At 41.3% G+C, this 15159-nt stretch overlaps 1 protein-coding gene across 3 annotated transcripts in view; it reads right to left on the bottom strand.

The window, feature by feature from the left end:
• Positions 1–15159, bottom strand: part of KBTBD2 (kelch repeat and BTB domain containing 2) — a 45437-nt gene that overhangs the window by 20880 nt on the left and 9398 nt on the right. The window contains exon 1 of one of the 3 annotated variants that reach the window (XM_056520419.1): positions 12564–12581. The exons of the other annotated variants lie outside the window; for them this stretch is intronic. The gene's annotated coding sequence lies outside the window, so the exon portion shown is untranslated. Of the gene's footprint in view, positions 1–12563; positions 12582–15159 lie in introns of those variants that run through there. 3 annotated transcript variants of the gene reach the window in all.

A 15159-nucleotide genomic window follows, 5' to 3' on the forward strand; every position in this document is an offset into this window, starting at 1 on the left:
ATGTAAGAAGCCGGCTCCTTACATGACAGTGGGCTCAGCCTATCACCGGCCGAGGCAGAACATTGCTGCGGCCAGTGATAGGCTGACTGCTCTCCGATGTTCACGTCCCCAGGAAGAGCGTAAGGCCAACGTAGGAACATGCGTTAAAGTTTATTTTTATTCACCTTTTGCAGCCCGGGCATAGGGATACAGTATAAAGTCAGCGCCAGGAAAAACAGGAGGACGAGAAGAGCAGCGCTTGTGGGTGACATGAGTAGTATCCCGATGGGGACAGCGCAGCGCTAACAAATTTTTTTTTTTGGGGGGGGGGGGGGGGGGGGGAATACCGTTATATACCGTGGAACCGCCATAAGTTACAAAAATACCACGATACACATATTTGGCCATACCGCCCAGCCCTAGTCTGCAGAGGCATTAAACAAGGAAGAAGCGGAGGGGGAAGCAAGCTTTTCTTCTGCTTGTCACCTCTTAGAAACAGGTTGGCAAAACCTCTTAAGAACATGCACGTCCTTAGCTGGCTAAATGTACATGCGTAGGGGTGATGTCCCATGCCTAAAAAGAGTGTTTACATCACCCCGGTCACATGAAACAAAGTTTCCTCACAGATTTTTGGCATTATTGTGTAGAAATCAGTAGGTTGCTGAGAATGAATCCCCTTCACAGTAGTACAGAATATCTGCAGCATAAGCTGAGGTGTGACAGATCCGGATTGTGAGGAAGTCTAGAGATATTACTACTAGTACCCACTAATACCCCTTCTCTTCTCATAAAATCTTTGCTTCATTATTTGACAGATAACTGCTTCTATTTATGCTTAAAGGGGTACTCCGCTGCCTAGTGCTTATTTCACCAACTTTTTACCTCTTCTTTGATGACTTCACATAACACCCCTGTACTGTATGCGCCTTATCCATTAGCGTTGTCGTTCCGAGTTGGCGTTCTGTCTGGCTCACGTTGTTGCTTATTTCCTGTTGTTCGGTCTGTGAAAACTACCATTCCCCTAACACTTTGCGGCCTGATTATGCGCTTAGGTGCCACCTATTTTTCCTTGTTTTTCCGCCCATCCTTTTTTTGTTCACGCCTATGTGCATGCCTTTTTTTTTTTTTTTTTTTTTTCGCCCATAGGTGTCCTAGCTTCCTCCCCTTGTTTCTTCTTTCTACGCCCATTATGTTCCTTCGTTCGGTAGAGAAATGTGCGCCTGCGCATCCCTACGCTGCCACCGTAGTGCTAACGTAGCATGAGTTAGTAGCGTAGCCATGCACAGTTCTTCTTCCTGTTCAGGGCTTGCGTTCCTAGCGTAGCCCTGCGCAGTTGTCGTTACAGCTCAGGGCTACGCTACTAACGTAAGCCCTTATCTGTAAGGACTACTGCGCATGCACAGGGCTACGCTACTGACGTAGCCGACGTTAGCACTACACTGTAAGCGTAGTGCTGACAACGCGATTCATAAAGTGACCAGACATGCGCACTACGCGCCGAAGACGACTCTCAAAATATACATGACGCATGCGCCTGGCGCAAAGGAGGATTGGACCAGGCTAGGACGCTCACACAAGTGGCGTCAAAGAAAGTGAAAATAGTCATTCCCCCACAATTTCAAAGAATGAATATTCAAGAAGTGGGCCGGCTTGACTACGGACACGGGAGGAGGGAAATGTGGACGTCAACGCCGACACTGCAGGGCGGGCTGACAACAACATGGCCGCAAACGTTGTCAGCAGTCATCAAGCACCAAAAAACTACACTACTTCCTGCACATAGGAACAGTAAGTATAACGGAAATAATATGCATTATTGACACAGCAAGCATATTAGAGAGTTAAACAACTTTACACAATGGGCAAATGTATTGATAAAGTCATAGCAGCGGAGTACCCCTTTAATGCCCTTGATATGGGGGCTGGAAAAAAAATCTGAACTTTCCATCATCTTGACAGCCGGATCTATGCAGATTACCATATTGTAACCTGGTCTTGTTCATATGTAATGTCCTTTGTTTATTATTCTACGTACTTTTATTTTCTTTACTGTCACATATCTGTTTTAAAGAAAATTCTTTAATAAACAGTTGAAAGAAAAAATGAATATCTGCAGCAGAAATACAGAATATCAGCTTCATTTCTGCTGCAGAGTGTGAACCTGTATAAGGCCATAAGGTGTTGGAGAAGACATCCGAATCTCAATGTTGTTAGATCCAGCATTCATCTTTAAATGAAGACTAGACTGGCCTTTGTATAGGAAGGAAAAAAGTTGTGCCCTTGTTTATTAGTAACAATTTACTTGTACTTTAATGCAATGCAAAAACTTAAAAGTCTTTACAAAGGCTAAAAAGATGCTGCCTTGCTACAGTCATTGTAATATACCAGACAGAGCTTGGCCTGAAACACATTTCAGCAAAACCTCCGTCGGTAAGCTCCTGGGAACACAGGACTTCCTTTCTCAGTATCTATAAACAAGGAGCCAATGATCACAATGTCCCCTACATTCTTTGCAGAACAACTTGTTGCCAGGAATGCTGGAGAGGGAAGAATTAACAGGCTGCTGCCTGCAACCAGACACCCAGGTCCCCATGGATGACACTTGTGAAAGGCTCTCATAAAATGGACAGAGAGCTATGCTGACAGATCTGTATAAGATTATCGGCAGATGATAAAGTTACAAGTGCTAGGAAGGCTACGCTACCGTTGTATGATATGTTCTTGGACTTCATCCAGTAATGTTCGGATGAGAATGTTCTCATTCTATTGTAACCAGTACGATACTGTTGTGGGGGGTGGAGAGGGTTGTTCAGAGGCCGGACTCCTCCCGCGATCAGACACCTATCTCCTATCCTGTGGATAGGAGACACACAGTTTGGAAAACACTGCTTTAGGGTCTACTCACACATACCCTGCACATGGTTAATGCAGCAGACTGAGACCAAATTATTAACCCCTTAGGGACCGTGATTTTTTTTCCGTTATTTGCACTTTCGTTTTTTGCTCCTTGCCTTTAAAAAATCATAACTCAATTTTGCACCTAAAAATCCATATGAAGGCTTATTTTTTGCGACACCAATTCTACTTTGTAATGACGTCAGTCATTTTGCCCACAAATCTACGCTGAAACGGAAGTAAAAAAATCATTGTGAGACAAAATTATTTAAAAAAATGCCATTTTGTAACTTTTGGGGGCTTCCGTTTCTACGTAGTAAATTTTTCGGTAAGAATGACACCTTATTATTCTGTAGGTCCATACGGTTAAAATGATACCCTACTTATAGGTTTGATTTTGTCGTACTTCTGGAAAAAATCATAACTACATGCAGGAAAATTAAAATTGTCATCTTCTGACCCCTAACACTTATTTTTCCGTGTATGTGGCCGTATGAGGGCTAATTTTTTTCGCCGTGATCTGAAGTTTTAACGGTACAATTTTTGCATTGATAGGACTAATTGATCGCTTTTTATTCATTTTTTCATGATATAAAAAGTGACCAAAAATGCACTATTTTGGACTTCGGAATTTTTTTGCACGTACGCCATTGACCGTGTGGTTTAATTAACGATCTATTTTTTATAATTCGGATATTTCCGCACGCGGCAATACCATATATGTTTATTTTTATTTACCCTTTTTTATGGGAAAAGGGGGGTGATTCAAACTTTTAATAGGGAAGGGGTTAAATGATGTTTATTCACTTTTTTTTCCCCACTCTTTTTTGCAGTGTTATAGGTCCCATAGGGACCTATAACACTGCACACACTGATCTTTTACATTGATCACTGGTTTCTCATAGGAAACCAGTGATCGATGATTCTGCCGCTTGAATGCGCATGCCTGGATCTCAGGCACTGAGCAGTCATTCGGTGATCGGACAGCGAGGAGGCAGGTAGGGACCCTCCTGCTGTCCTGTAAGCTGTTCGGGATGCCGCGATTTCGCCGCGGCTATCCTGAACAGCCCTCTGAGCTAACCGGCATGGTTTCACTTTCACTTTAGAGGCGGCGTTCAACTTTGAACGCCACGTCTAAAGGGTTAATAGTGTGCGGCACCGCGATCAATGCCACGTGCTATTAGCCGCATTATAGATCGGGAGTGGACACATGACGTTCCAGTACGTCATGTGTCCTTAAGGGGTTAAACACAGCATAAAATCTGCAGCATCAAATATGCATTTGTATAGATTTAAAGCGTACCTGTCAGTTTCCACACAAAAATAATTTTTTTCTTCTTTTTATGCTACTTAGTACCTAATCCTGATCATGTACTATATGTCTCTATCCCCCATATTTCACTAAAAAATTACATATTAAACCTGCTCACTGTCCATTTCATTGAGTCTTGTTCTTTTCTTGCCTGCTTTCTCCCTCACTCTGCTGACTCACATCTCTTGGGAGGGAACCTGGCAACCCTGCTCTATAACCCTTTCCTCCCTGATTTCATGCTGTACACACACACACACACACACACAGAGGAGGAATGATTATTGGAGATTGCCTGTACTTTATAATATGGTGAGTGTATAACTTAAATATTCCAATGTCATTCTTTGGCAGTCCTGCAATGCTGGGACTTGTAGTTTTGGAATAGTTGGAGGTACAGTGTTTAGATAACTTTTTTGCTGCAGTGTTGCCATCAGCTGGTGCTTACAGCTTCTGCAAAACTACTACAACTCCCAGCATGCCCAGAAATGCTTGGAGTTGTAGTTTTGCAACAGCTGGAGGCACATGTTTGGTACAACTCTGTTACAGTAGTGTTGCTGTAAGCTGTGTTCCTCCTGAAGCCTTGTCAATCAGCCATCTTGTGTCCATGACCCTTGAACACCCTCATGCTGCTGTAGTGTCTCAGGAGGTATGGGGACCCCTAGTGGTGGTATTTTCAAAGGTGTTTTCTTTAATAAAATGTGAAAATTTGTAAAGAAGTAGATTAGAAAAACTGTTTTTCAAAGATGTACAAAATCAGGGATGTGGAATTCCTTTCGCCCGATACCCAGGACATGCAGTTCCGGGCGTCGGGCAGGTGAATTTATCCGGCCCTTAGCCCGGCTTTGGGCAAGCAGGGTCGGACCTGATAAGTGCTGCGGCGATCAGCAGACTGTATGGAGTGTGCTCCCGACTCCTGCCCGCTCCATACTCTGCAGCCCCTGGATGTTCTCAGTAGCCAGGGGCCGCCGCTATCGCGGCCACGGCTGGCTATTAACCCTTTAGATCGCCACTGTCAAAGCTGACAGCGGCATCTAAAGGGACAGGTGAATGCTCCCTTGTTGGCTAGTGGGGTGGACCGCCCCCCGCAGAGTGATCGCAGGGGGGGCGATCCACTATAGAGGTAGCCGGAGGGCTTACCTAGGTTTCCTCCCATCCCGTGGCTCTGTCATTGATAGATCCTGGCTGGACCAGCCTCCATCAATGGATCACAGAGCACACAGATCAATGAGTTCAATAGAATATATTCATCTGTATGAGGAATCTAATGATTCCTCTTATAAGTCTAATAAAGTGTAAAAAAAGTTTTAATAAAAGCTTTAAAAAAAAAAAAAAAAAAAAAAAACATTAACCCTTCCATGTTAAAAGTTGAAATCACCCCCTTTTCCTATATAACAACATGCAAACATAATAAAAATAAACATATTTGGTATCGCTTCGTGCGTAATTGTACGAACTGTTAAAATATAACATTATGTATCCCGTACGGCAGATGTAAAAAAAATAAAAATAAAAAAATAAACAGAATTGCAATTTTTATAATTTCCCAGAAAAAAAAGTTAAAAAGTGATTAAAAGGTCAGATCAATACCAAAATGGTACCGATATAAAAAACGATTATGGCGCAAAAAATTTGCCCTCATACTGCCTGGTATGTGGAAAAAAAATAAAGCTACAGGGGTAAAAAAAAAAAAGGCAATTTAAAAAATTCAAAAGAGTTCAGATTTTTTTTTTAAATTTGTAAAACATGACGTAAACTATAGAAATCTGGTATTGCTGTAATCAGGCAGCCTAAAGTATAAAACTAACATGTTACCTCAACCACAAGGTAATTGGACTAGAAAAGAAAACCACGAAATCTGCAAAATTATCTTTTACTATTTCAATTTCACTTCACCTAATATATATTTTTTGGTTCAGAGAATATGTTATTGAAAAATTAAAAGGTATCATTATAGTAGGTAGTTATGGCTATTATAGGGAAGGAGGAAAAAATCAGAGCGTAAAAGCGAAAATTGGCCCGGACAAGTGGATCGTCATGAGGGACAAGTAGATTTTGCTCCATTTTAGTCCTGTCAACAAGTAGTTTTTTATTAAATTTCCACACCCCTGAACATATAAAAAGTTTTTATCTGTCAGTGCCCATTTAAGATCACATAATCTGGAGCAGCAAATCTGCAGCAAAACTTACCCTATGGGGGAGATTTATCAAAACCTGTGCAGATGAAAAGTGGTGCAGTTGCCCATAGCAACCAATCACAATTTTTTCCCCAGGCCATTAAAAAAATTAAAGAAGCGATCTGATTGGTTGCTATGGACAACTGGGCAACTTTTCCTCTGGACAGGTTTTGATAAATCTCCCCCTATGTCTTTCTGATGAAGGCCTAAAAATTCTCTTAGGGCTTTTTCACATTGACGGACTTGCTTGCAAACTTGAGAGTGTGTGTGTGTGTGTGTGTGTGTGTGTGTGTGTGTGTGTGTGTGTGTGTAAAGCACATTTTCGGTAGCGGAATTTCAGCCGCAGACCCCATTGAAGTCAATGGGGTCTGCAGAGCCTGCACCCAATCAAATTTGTAGCGGGAAGCAAATTGCAAGTTTGCTATCAAATCCACCCATGTGAACTAGCCCTTAAAGGACAACTGTAATGGTATAAATTAATATATGCCCGTGCCTCAAAACCAACAAAAAAAAACCTCATACATAAACCTCAGAAATACCTTCCTACGAGCCCCCGTTGGTCCGGCACAGACCTCACGGTCCGGCAGTGCTGACGTAATTCCACTTGGGGACGGGGACGCCGCAGAGCCAGCGGCGTATCACCGGCCGTAGCGATGTCCCATCCCGATCGGTGATAGGGTGAGCCCACTGTCATGTAAGAAGTCGGCCAGAGCTCCTTACATGACAGTGGGCTCAGCCTATCACCGACATCGATACGGCCGATGATACGCCGACGGGTCTGCGGCGTCCCCGTCCCCAGGAAGTGGAATGACGTCAGCACTGCCGGACCAACGGGGGCTCGTAGGAAGGTATGTATGAGTTTAATTTTGTTTGTTTTTGAGGCCCGGGCATATATAAAAAAAAAAATAAAAAAAAATAAAAAGTGTACCACTACAGTTGTCCTTTAAAGAATTTGCAGGAAAAAAAAAAGCATTTTTTTATGAAGGAACATGCAAATATGATATGGTAGAAGGTAAATAAGAAGTTAAATTCTGTTATCACAGGTTAGTACTACAAAACGTACAGAAATAAATAGTGTGCAGGTAACCAAACTCTACACGTCCTAACAACAAGCATAATCTGGAACATTTCAAATGAGTTGGGGCTCCAAACAGTGAAACCATGACACTCTTTGTATATCATACACATGGCACAGCGTCCTTAAAAGACCGCATGATCACACCACCCTTCTGTAGCATAGGCATAGCTATGTGTCCTTACATGGCCCCTCATGTCATGCTGCAAGAGAGAGCGATGAAGCTTTTAAACAGAATAAAACAATCCATTGAAATGTCAGAGAGGAGACGTAATGCAGGATCTCCTCTCCCACACACACTCCCTGTTCCATTCACTTCCTGGATACATTAAAAGCCAAGTATCCCAAACCACACCACGCTCCCCCCTCCTCCGGCCACCTTTAATCAGCCTGTGTCTTTTCATACAACTTCTAGATTCCATTCATTAACAATAGTCTAAAAGTCTGCTCTATCCCTGTGAGGAAACTGTGCAACATTTCCCTGCACATACTGCAAAATTCTTACATAAAAGTCTGAAATTGACAGTGTTTAAATAGATTAGGCTATGTATACACATATCACAAATGTCCCACAGCAATTACAACCAGTGTGAACATACTACAATGTGTACAGATGTGTAAAGTTTGTCTACAAGGGTACATTCACATACATATGTGCAGAGGAAAAGTGGTGCAGTTGTCCATAGCAACCAGATTGCTTTTCATTTTTAAAAAGGCCTCTGAAAGTAATTCGATTGGTTGCTAAGGGCAACTGCTCCACTCTTCTGCACAGGTTTAATTAAAATAGTTTGTACTTGCAAAGACGTGCTGTACCAGCATGTGACCGCTGCCCCCAGTCACTGTCTTTCAGTGGTGATATAAATAATGCACAGTGATAAGCTGCAATAGCCACATGTCGGAAGAGCCCATCATTGCTGGGTTTGTTTTCTCTTTACTCTTAGAGCTGTATGCCAGTTGTGTCAGGTAAATCCAGATATTGATACATTTAATGTAAGCAGACCTATTTCCTTATGCTGTTTTTTCATACACTATTATGGGGCGGTCATTGTGCTTCAGCTGCTCTTAACAGCATTTAGACATGAAGGTGAGGCCAGCTGCCCCTTGTGTAAATACCACTACGTTAAGCCCTTCCCACTGTAGGACATATACATATGTCCCAGCACCCGACAAGTTCACGCTCTGGGACATATGCATATGTCCTAGCGATCTCCTGCACTGCCGCAGGCAGCGCAGGGGATTGGCGGCGGGACCCAGCTGTCAATCGCGCCGATCCCGGCAGCATTAACCCCATAGATGGTGTGATCAATCCTGTCATCTTGGTGTTGACAGGGGGAGTGCGCTCCCCCTGTTTACCAAAGGCGATGCCGCAATGCCATCATAGGTCGCCGTTGGTTGCTATGCCAGCAGGAGGTCAGATGATGACCTCCTGTCTGCCTGCTACGGAAGCCTGTGAGATCCAGCCAGAGACTGGATGGCACAGGCTGTAGTATCTGCAGGAGATCAGGTCATACTGTGCTGCACTACAAATGTATTGCAGCATAGTATAACCTGTAAAAAGTGATAAATAAAAATGTTGTTCAGTACATGTATGAAGTGGAAAACAAAAAGCCAAAAAAAAGCCCCTTTCCCAATAAAAACCTGTATTTTCATCAAAAAAGATCAAAAACACAAATCATATACATAATAGGTATTGCCATGTCCGAAATGACGTGTACTATAAGAGTATAAACCCGAATGGTGGACACCGTAAAAGAAAAAAAAAACAAAGGGCGCTTAATTTGCTAATGGTGGTACAAATAGCGGTACAAATAGCGGAAGATCAAAAAGGTACCAGGTATCGCAAAAATGATACCAGCTCATCCCGCAAAAAATAAGCCAACACTCAATGGCGGACAAAAAAATAAATAAGTTACGGCTGTTGGAAAATGAATGGCAGGAAAAGAATTTTGCTCAGAAAAGGAAGAAAAAAAAGAACATAGAAAGCTATATAAAATGGGTATCGCCATAATCGTACTGGCCCACAGAATAAACATAACACTTACCACACAGTGAACACCATAAAAAAAAATAAAAAATAAAAAAAAAGATATTTTCCAGTTTTTCACAAAAAATGCTACGTGTCAACAAAAATGCACCACTTATATAAAGCACAGTATGTCAGTATGCCAGAATTGCTACGCTCACAAAATGCATTCTAAAGTTATTACCATTTAAAGTAAAAAAATAAATAAATAAAACAAAAGGCCTGGTCATTAAGATAAAAAAGTCCGTCCTTCTACATTAAGCACATAGATGGAGATTTATCAATGTTTGTGTGTGTGCAGCCACTTCACAGACTTGGTTTTTGCTGTGTTTTTAGCTTATGTGCGCCAAATGTATTAAAAGAGCACACAGACTAGATATATTTTGCACAAATGTTAATATAAAAACTGTGCAAAAATTTTGCACCAAATTTCAGCCAATAAAATGTCAGGAAGGATATGATAAATCTCCCCCATAGTGCTGCAGAGTAATCTTCCAATCCCTCTAGGCTGTCATCATCTCCCCCCCCCCCAGTTCAGTGCTTAGTGTAACCTTTTCCTTGAATTTCTGCTCACAGACCCTTTCTCCCGCCACATGCCATCTATATAATGTACTGTGTAAATTAGGGATGCACCAAAAGGGAAATTTGGGGCCAAAACTGAAAACTTAGGTTGTGCTTGGCCGAAAACCAAAACCGAAAATGCATTATCCCGCCCATTTTTTTTCAATATATTTGAAGGGTATGCGTGGTGGGTATAGAAGGTACTGGCAGGGCTTGGTGCCACAGCACTGCCACTTACCATACATTGACTCCAGGACACACTATAGGGGTACACACCTGATTGGTTGCTATGGGCAACTACTCAATTTTTCTTCAGCATATTCAGATAAATCTCCCTTTTATAGCTTTAAAAAAAATAATATTAGAATGCTTAAAATGTTCTCTTCTGACCCCAATAACTTTCTTATTCTTCCACCTACGGGGTTTTATAGGGGCTAATTTTTTGCGCTATCATCTGTATTTTTTATCAGTACCATTTTTTATTTTCTTGGGACTTTTTCATCTGCTACATTAAAGGAAAACGGTCACCCGTACTATAGCCCGATACACCAGATTATAGTTCGGGTGAACGGGAGACCAATGTGGGGTCTCAGACTACTATACCTACCTGTAGTCCAGAGCCTCAATCCCCTGACTTGCGCTGTGAGGCAGTCCCGCCGGCTGGATTTAAATATTCATAAGCGCTGGTCACGTGAGCGCTCCTGCCTACTGAGCGCTGACGTGACCGATGCTTATGAATATTTAAATCCAGCAGGTGAGTCCGCCTCCAGAGCGCAAGTCAGCGCTGGAAGAGGGGGACCTTCAGAGGAACAGGGCTCCGGACTGCAGGTAGGTATAGCAGTCTGAGACCCTGCATCGGTGTATCGGGTTATAGACTGTTTTCCTTTAAGTGAATAAAAATCAGCAATTCTGGATGTAGATTTACATTTACACCATCGACTGTTCAGTTTCATTAACATTATATTTTAATAGTACGGACATTTATGCATGCGGTGTTACTAAATATGTTTATTTTTGTTAACTTAATTTTATTTGAAAAAAAAAAAAAAAAAAGGGGGGGGGGGGGTGATTAAAACTTATTATGGGGGAGGTTTTGTGTGTTTTGTTTTTATTAATTTTCACAAAATGTTTTTGTCCCCATAGGGCAGTGTGCCTCCAGGGGCTGTAGGGCATGCTGGGAGTTTTAGTTTTTTAACACACAGATGCACTCCTGTGCTTGTAGACACTGATCAACACTGTGCCATAGGAGCCTATAGCAGAGCACTGATCAGTGTTTTCGGCGCTCCATTACTACAGGTTCCTAGGCTGCCGGCATTAATAGAGTGTGTCGATCAGACGAGCTGGAGGCAGGTAGGGAACCTCCACTTGTCCTCTCAGCTGTTCGGGAACCCGCAGGTCTCGATTAGCTCCTCTGAGCTACCGTAGATTCTCTTCACCATTTTAGACGATGCAATCAACGTTGATCGCAGCATCTAAAGGATTAATGCCAGACATCACATGGATCGGTGATGTCCAGCATTAGCCAGTATGAAGGGAGCTCAGCTCCATACACCTGCCACACAGCTGTGCTGTATACACATGGCGTCCGGCAGTGGAAGGGTTAAGTCACCTCCTCCCAGCGCTCAGCACTGCTGGGAGGAGTGACAGTGGGCCCGTAATGGAGGGCAGGCCTGGACCGCGCCGCTCGAGACTGCACGGGAAAGTACTGCCGACTGCCCAAGTTCCCACAACACAGGGACACATCGGATTAAGTGGCAGTGTAGCGCCGGGAGTAGTTAGAAGCCATGCCCCCGAAATTAGCGGCAGGAATCCCTTTAGCTTTTTCGGCAGCCGAAATTTCGGTGCATCCCTAGTGTTAATCCTCCAGCAAACTGGTCAATGTGCTTTCACCAGCATTATGTCATAGCAGGTAGGAGTGTGTTCTGCACTAAAATAAACTTGTGACCATTAATTACAGTATATTTTAGCTTCTGTTTTTATAGGGTCCATGACAAATCCATTCTGAGGTTGCACTAAGAACCATCCTTATCAATTTTCACAAATGAGCCATAACATTAAAACCACTGACTGAGGAAATTGATTTCATTGCTTATCCTGTGACAATGGCGCCTGTCAAAAAGGGGGGGGGGGGGGATCTATTAAGCAGGAAGTAAACAGCTCTTAAAGGGATTCTTCTGTATTATAATTTCAGGTGCATGGTGAACAAAAGCTGTATGATCCAATCTCACAGAAACTACTGTGTCACAAATTGCTGATAAATGTAAGCTGGCTATGACAGAAAGGTGTCAGAATAAAACTGCAGTCTTATGTATGGTATGTATGTATGTATGTATGTATGTATGTATGTTGCTGCAGAGGAAAAGAGGGTCTGTGCAGACAACTTCCCACCACCGATAGTGCCAATAGGCATGTTAGCATGAGTAAAGGACCATGGAGCTAAAGAATATGACTGCCTTCGAAACATTCAACCTACTTAAATATTGGTTCCTTCATGGTAAAAGGAATTAATGTCAGTTGCCTCTTATAGTAAAATCATTTCCCTACCATAGTGCAAACATTTTTCAGGAATGGTTTGAGGAATAGGACAAAGGCTTCAAGTTATTGTCTTGGTTGCAATTTCCCAGAACGCAACTCAATTTAGCATCTATGGGGGAAATTTATCAAAACCTGTGCAGAGGAAAAGTTGCCCATAGCAACCAATCAGATCACTACTTTCATTTTGCAGAGGCCTTATTAGAAATGAAAGAAGCAATCTGATTGGTTGCTATGGGCAACTTTTCCTCTGCACAGGATTTGATAAATCTCCCCCTATGAGATTGGTAAAGCTTAAGAAGCAACATTGGGACAGATTTATTATTTTGCCTATAGCATCCAAACAACTCAGCTTTTTGAGAGCAATTTGAGAAATGAAAGGCAAGCCGTTATTGGTTGCTATGGGCAAATCACACATTTTTGTCTCATGCAGATTGATACATTTGGGCCCCTAGATGCCAATAATATACCAAAATTCTGACAAGTTTACACAGTCTAACAACCATAGTTGGAGTCCAGTGTATTCAGGAGGGGAGCAATGGCAAATCCAGGGCCACATGTGCTGTATTTTCTTACCAATGGGTGACAAAATACACAGCTGACTTTGCTACCTTAATGGGTAGGAAATTATGTACACGTGACCCTACCATGTGACCCTGCCGATATTCCGCAGCTGATTTTTTTTACCCATGGAAGTCAATGGGTAGCAAAATATGCATCTGTGAACATACCCTAAAAGTTTGTTATACTACCTAGAAAGTAGAGTGGCTACAAAGTGTATTGTACTTTGGGCTATTCCAGCAAAAAATGTTTTTTTTTTTATATCAACTGGCTACAGAAAGTTAAACAGATTTGTAAATTACTTCTATTAAAAAAATCTTAATCCTTTCAATAATTATCAGCTGCTGAAGTTGAGTTGTTGATTTCTGTCTGGCAACAGTGCTCTCTGCTGACATCTCTGCTTGTCTCGGGAACTGCACAGAGTAGAAGAGGTTTGCTATGGGGATTTGCTTCTAAACTGGGCGGTTCCCGAGACACGTGTCAGAGAGCACTTTGACAGAAAAGAACAACTCAACTTCAGCAGCTCTTAAGTACTGAAAGGATTAAGATTTATTTAATAGAAGTAATTTACAAGTCTGTTTAACTTTCTGGAGCCAGTTGATTGGAATCAAATAGTGCTGGCCAACTTATTTGGCTGTATTACACTGTATCTTTGGTTGTATTACACATACGGGGGAGTGGCTACCTCCATGTTGGCTCTTGCACCCCACCCACCTCTATTAGGTGTATATAAGGTGCCTTGGATGTTTCAGACCTTGCATACCTGCTGTACTGTTCACACAGAGGCATATTCACAGTGTATGGTCCGTCCCAGAATGAGGTCACCTTACCGTGGTGGGACGGTCCACGCTATTTGGCGCCAAATTCGCAATCTAAGTACCTCATCATTTCATATTTTCATTTATTGCATTACTGTATAGCTTTTCATGTTCTATCTATATACTCATGTTTTATCTATATCTTTGTGCTAGCAGTGTGCTGCTGTATTCTCTTGTTGCTGTATATTTAGCCCAGCAGCCTGCACCTGTAAGCCAGGTCTATATAATAGTTTGGAATCAAATAGTGCTGGCCAACTTATTCTTTGGTGCATATATATATATATATATATATATATATATATATATATATATATATAAATAAATGAAAAAAATCTCTGCAGCACTACTTAGCCAATACAGCAGCGGGTGCCAGCGCTTCAGACCCGCTCAAAGTCCATGTAATATAGATGTAGAAAAAGCGCAGCACTCCTCAAATACGTGAAAAAAAGTTGTGGTTTATTGGCTCACATAGCAGCAACGTTTCTGTCCTACCATAGGACCATTTTCAAGCTCAGTGACACAACTCAAGTAACATATGTGTACAATCAACATCATAATCAGTGTAAACAATTATCAAAATAAAGTGCATAAGTGCTAAAAATATGTGTACAATCAATGGGTAATACTTGTAATGCAATATGTTTTTAGCACTTATGCACTTTATTTTGATAATTGTTTACACTGATTATGATGTTGTACACATATGTTTGGGTATTTATACCCCTTACTTGAGTTGTGTCACTGAGCTTGAAAATGGTCCTATGGTAGGACAGAAACGTTGCTGCTATGTGAGCCAATAAACCACTACTTTTTTTTCACGTATTTGAGGAGTGCTGCGCTTTTTCTACACACATACATATACATATATATATATATATACATACATACATACACATATATATATATATACATATATATATATATATATATAAAATATAATATATATAAAATATAATATATATATATATATAAAATATAATATATATAAAATATAAAATATAATATATATAAAATATAATATATATATATATAAAATATAATATATATATATATAAAATATAATTTAATATATATATTAGTTTTTTTCTCCCCTGGATAACCCCTTTAATGCCTGTGCATTATATAGACCCAGAGATCAGTTTGTCATTGGGGAGAACCCTTCTAATGAAAAGAAATAGCTCAAAGTGAAAACCCTCTTTGAAGGGGTTATTCAGTTATTTTAAAGAATA

This window comes from Hyla sarda, chromosome 5 (genome assembly GCF_029499605.1).
Source record: "Hyla sarda isolate aHylSar1 chromosome 5, aHylSar1.hap1, whole genome shotgun sequence".
Lineage (NCBI taxonomy): Eukaryota > Metazoa > Chordata > Amphibia > Anura > Hylidae > Hyla > Hyla sarda.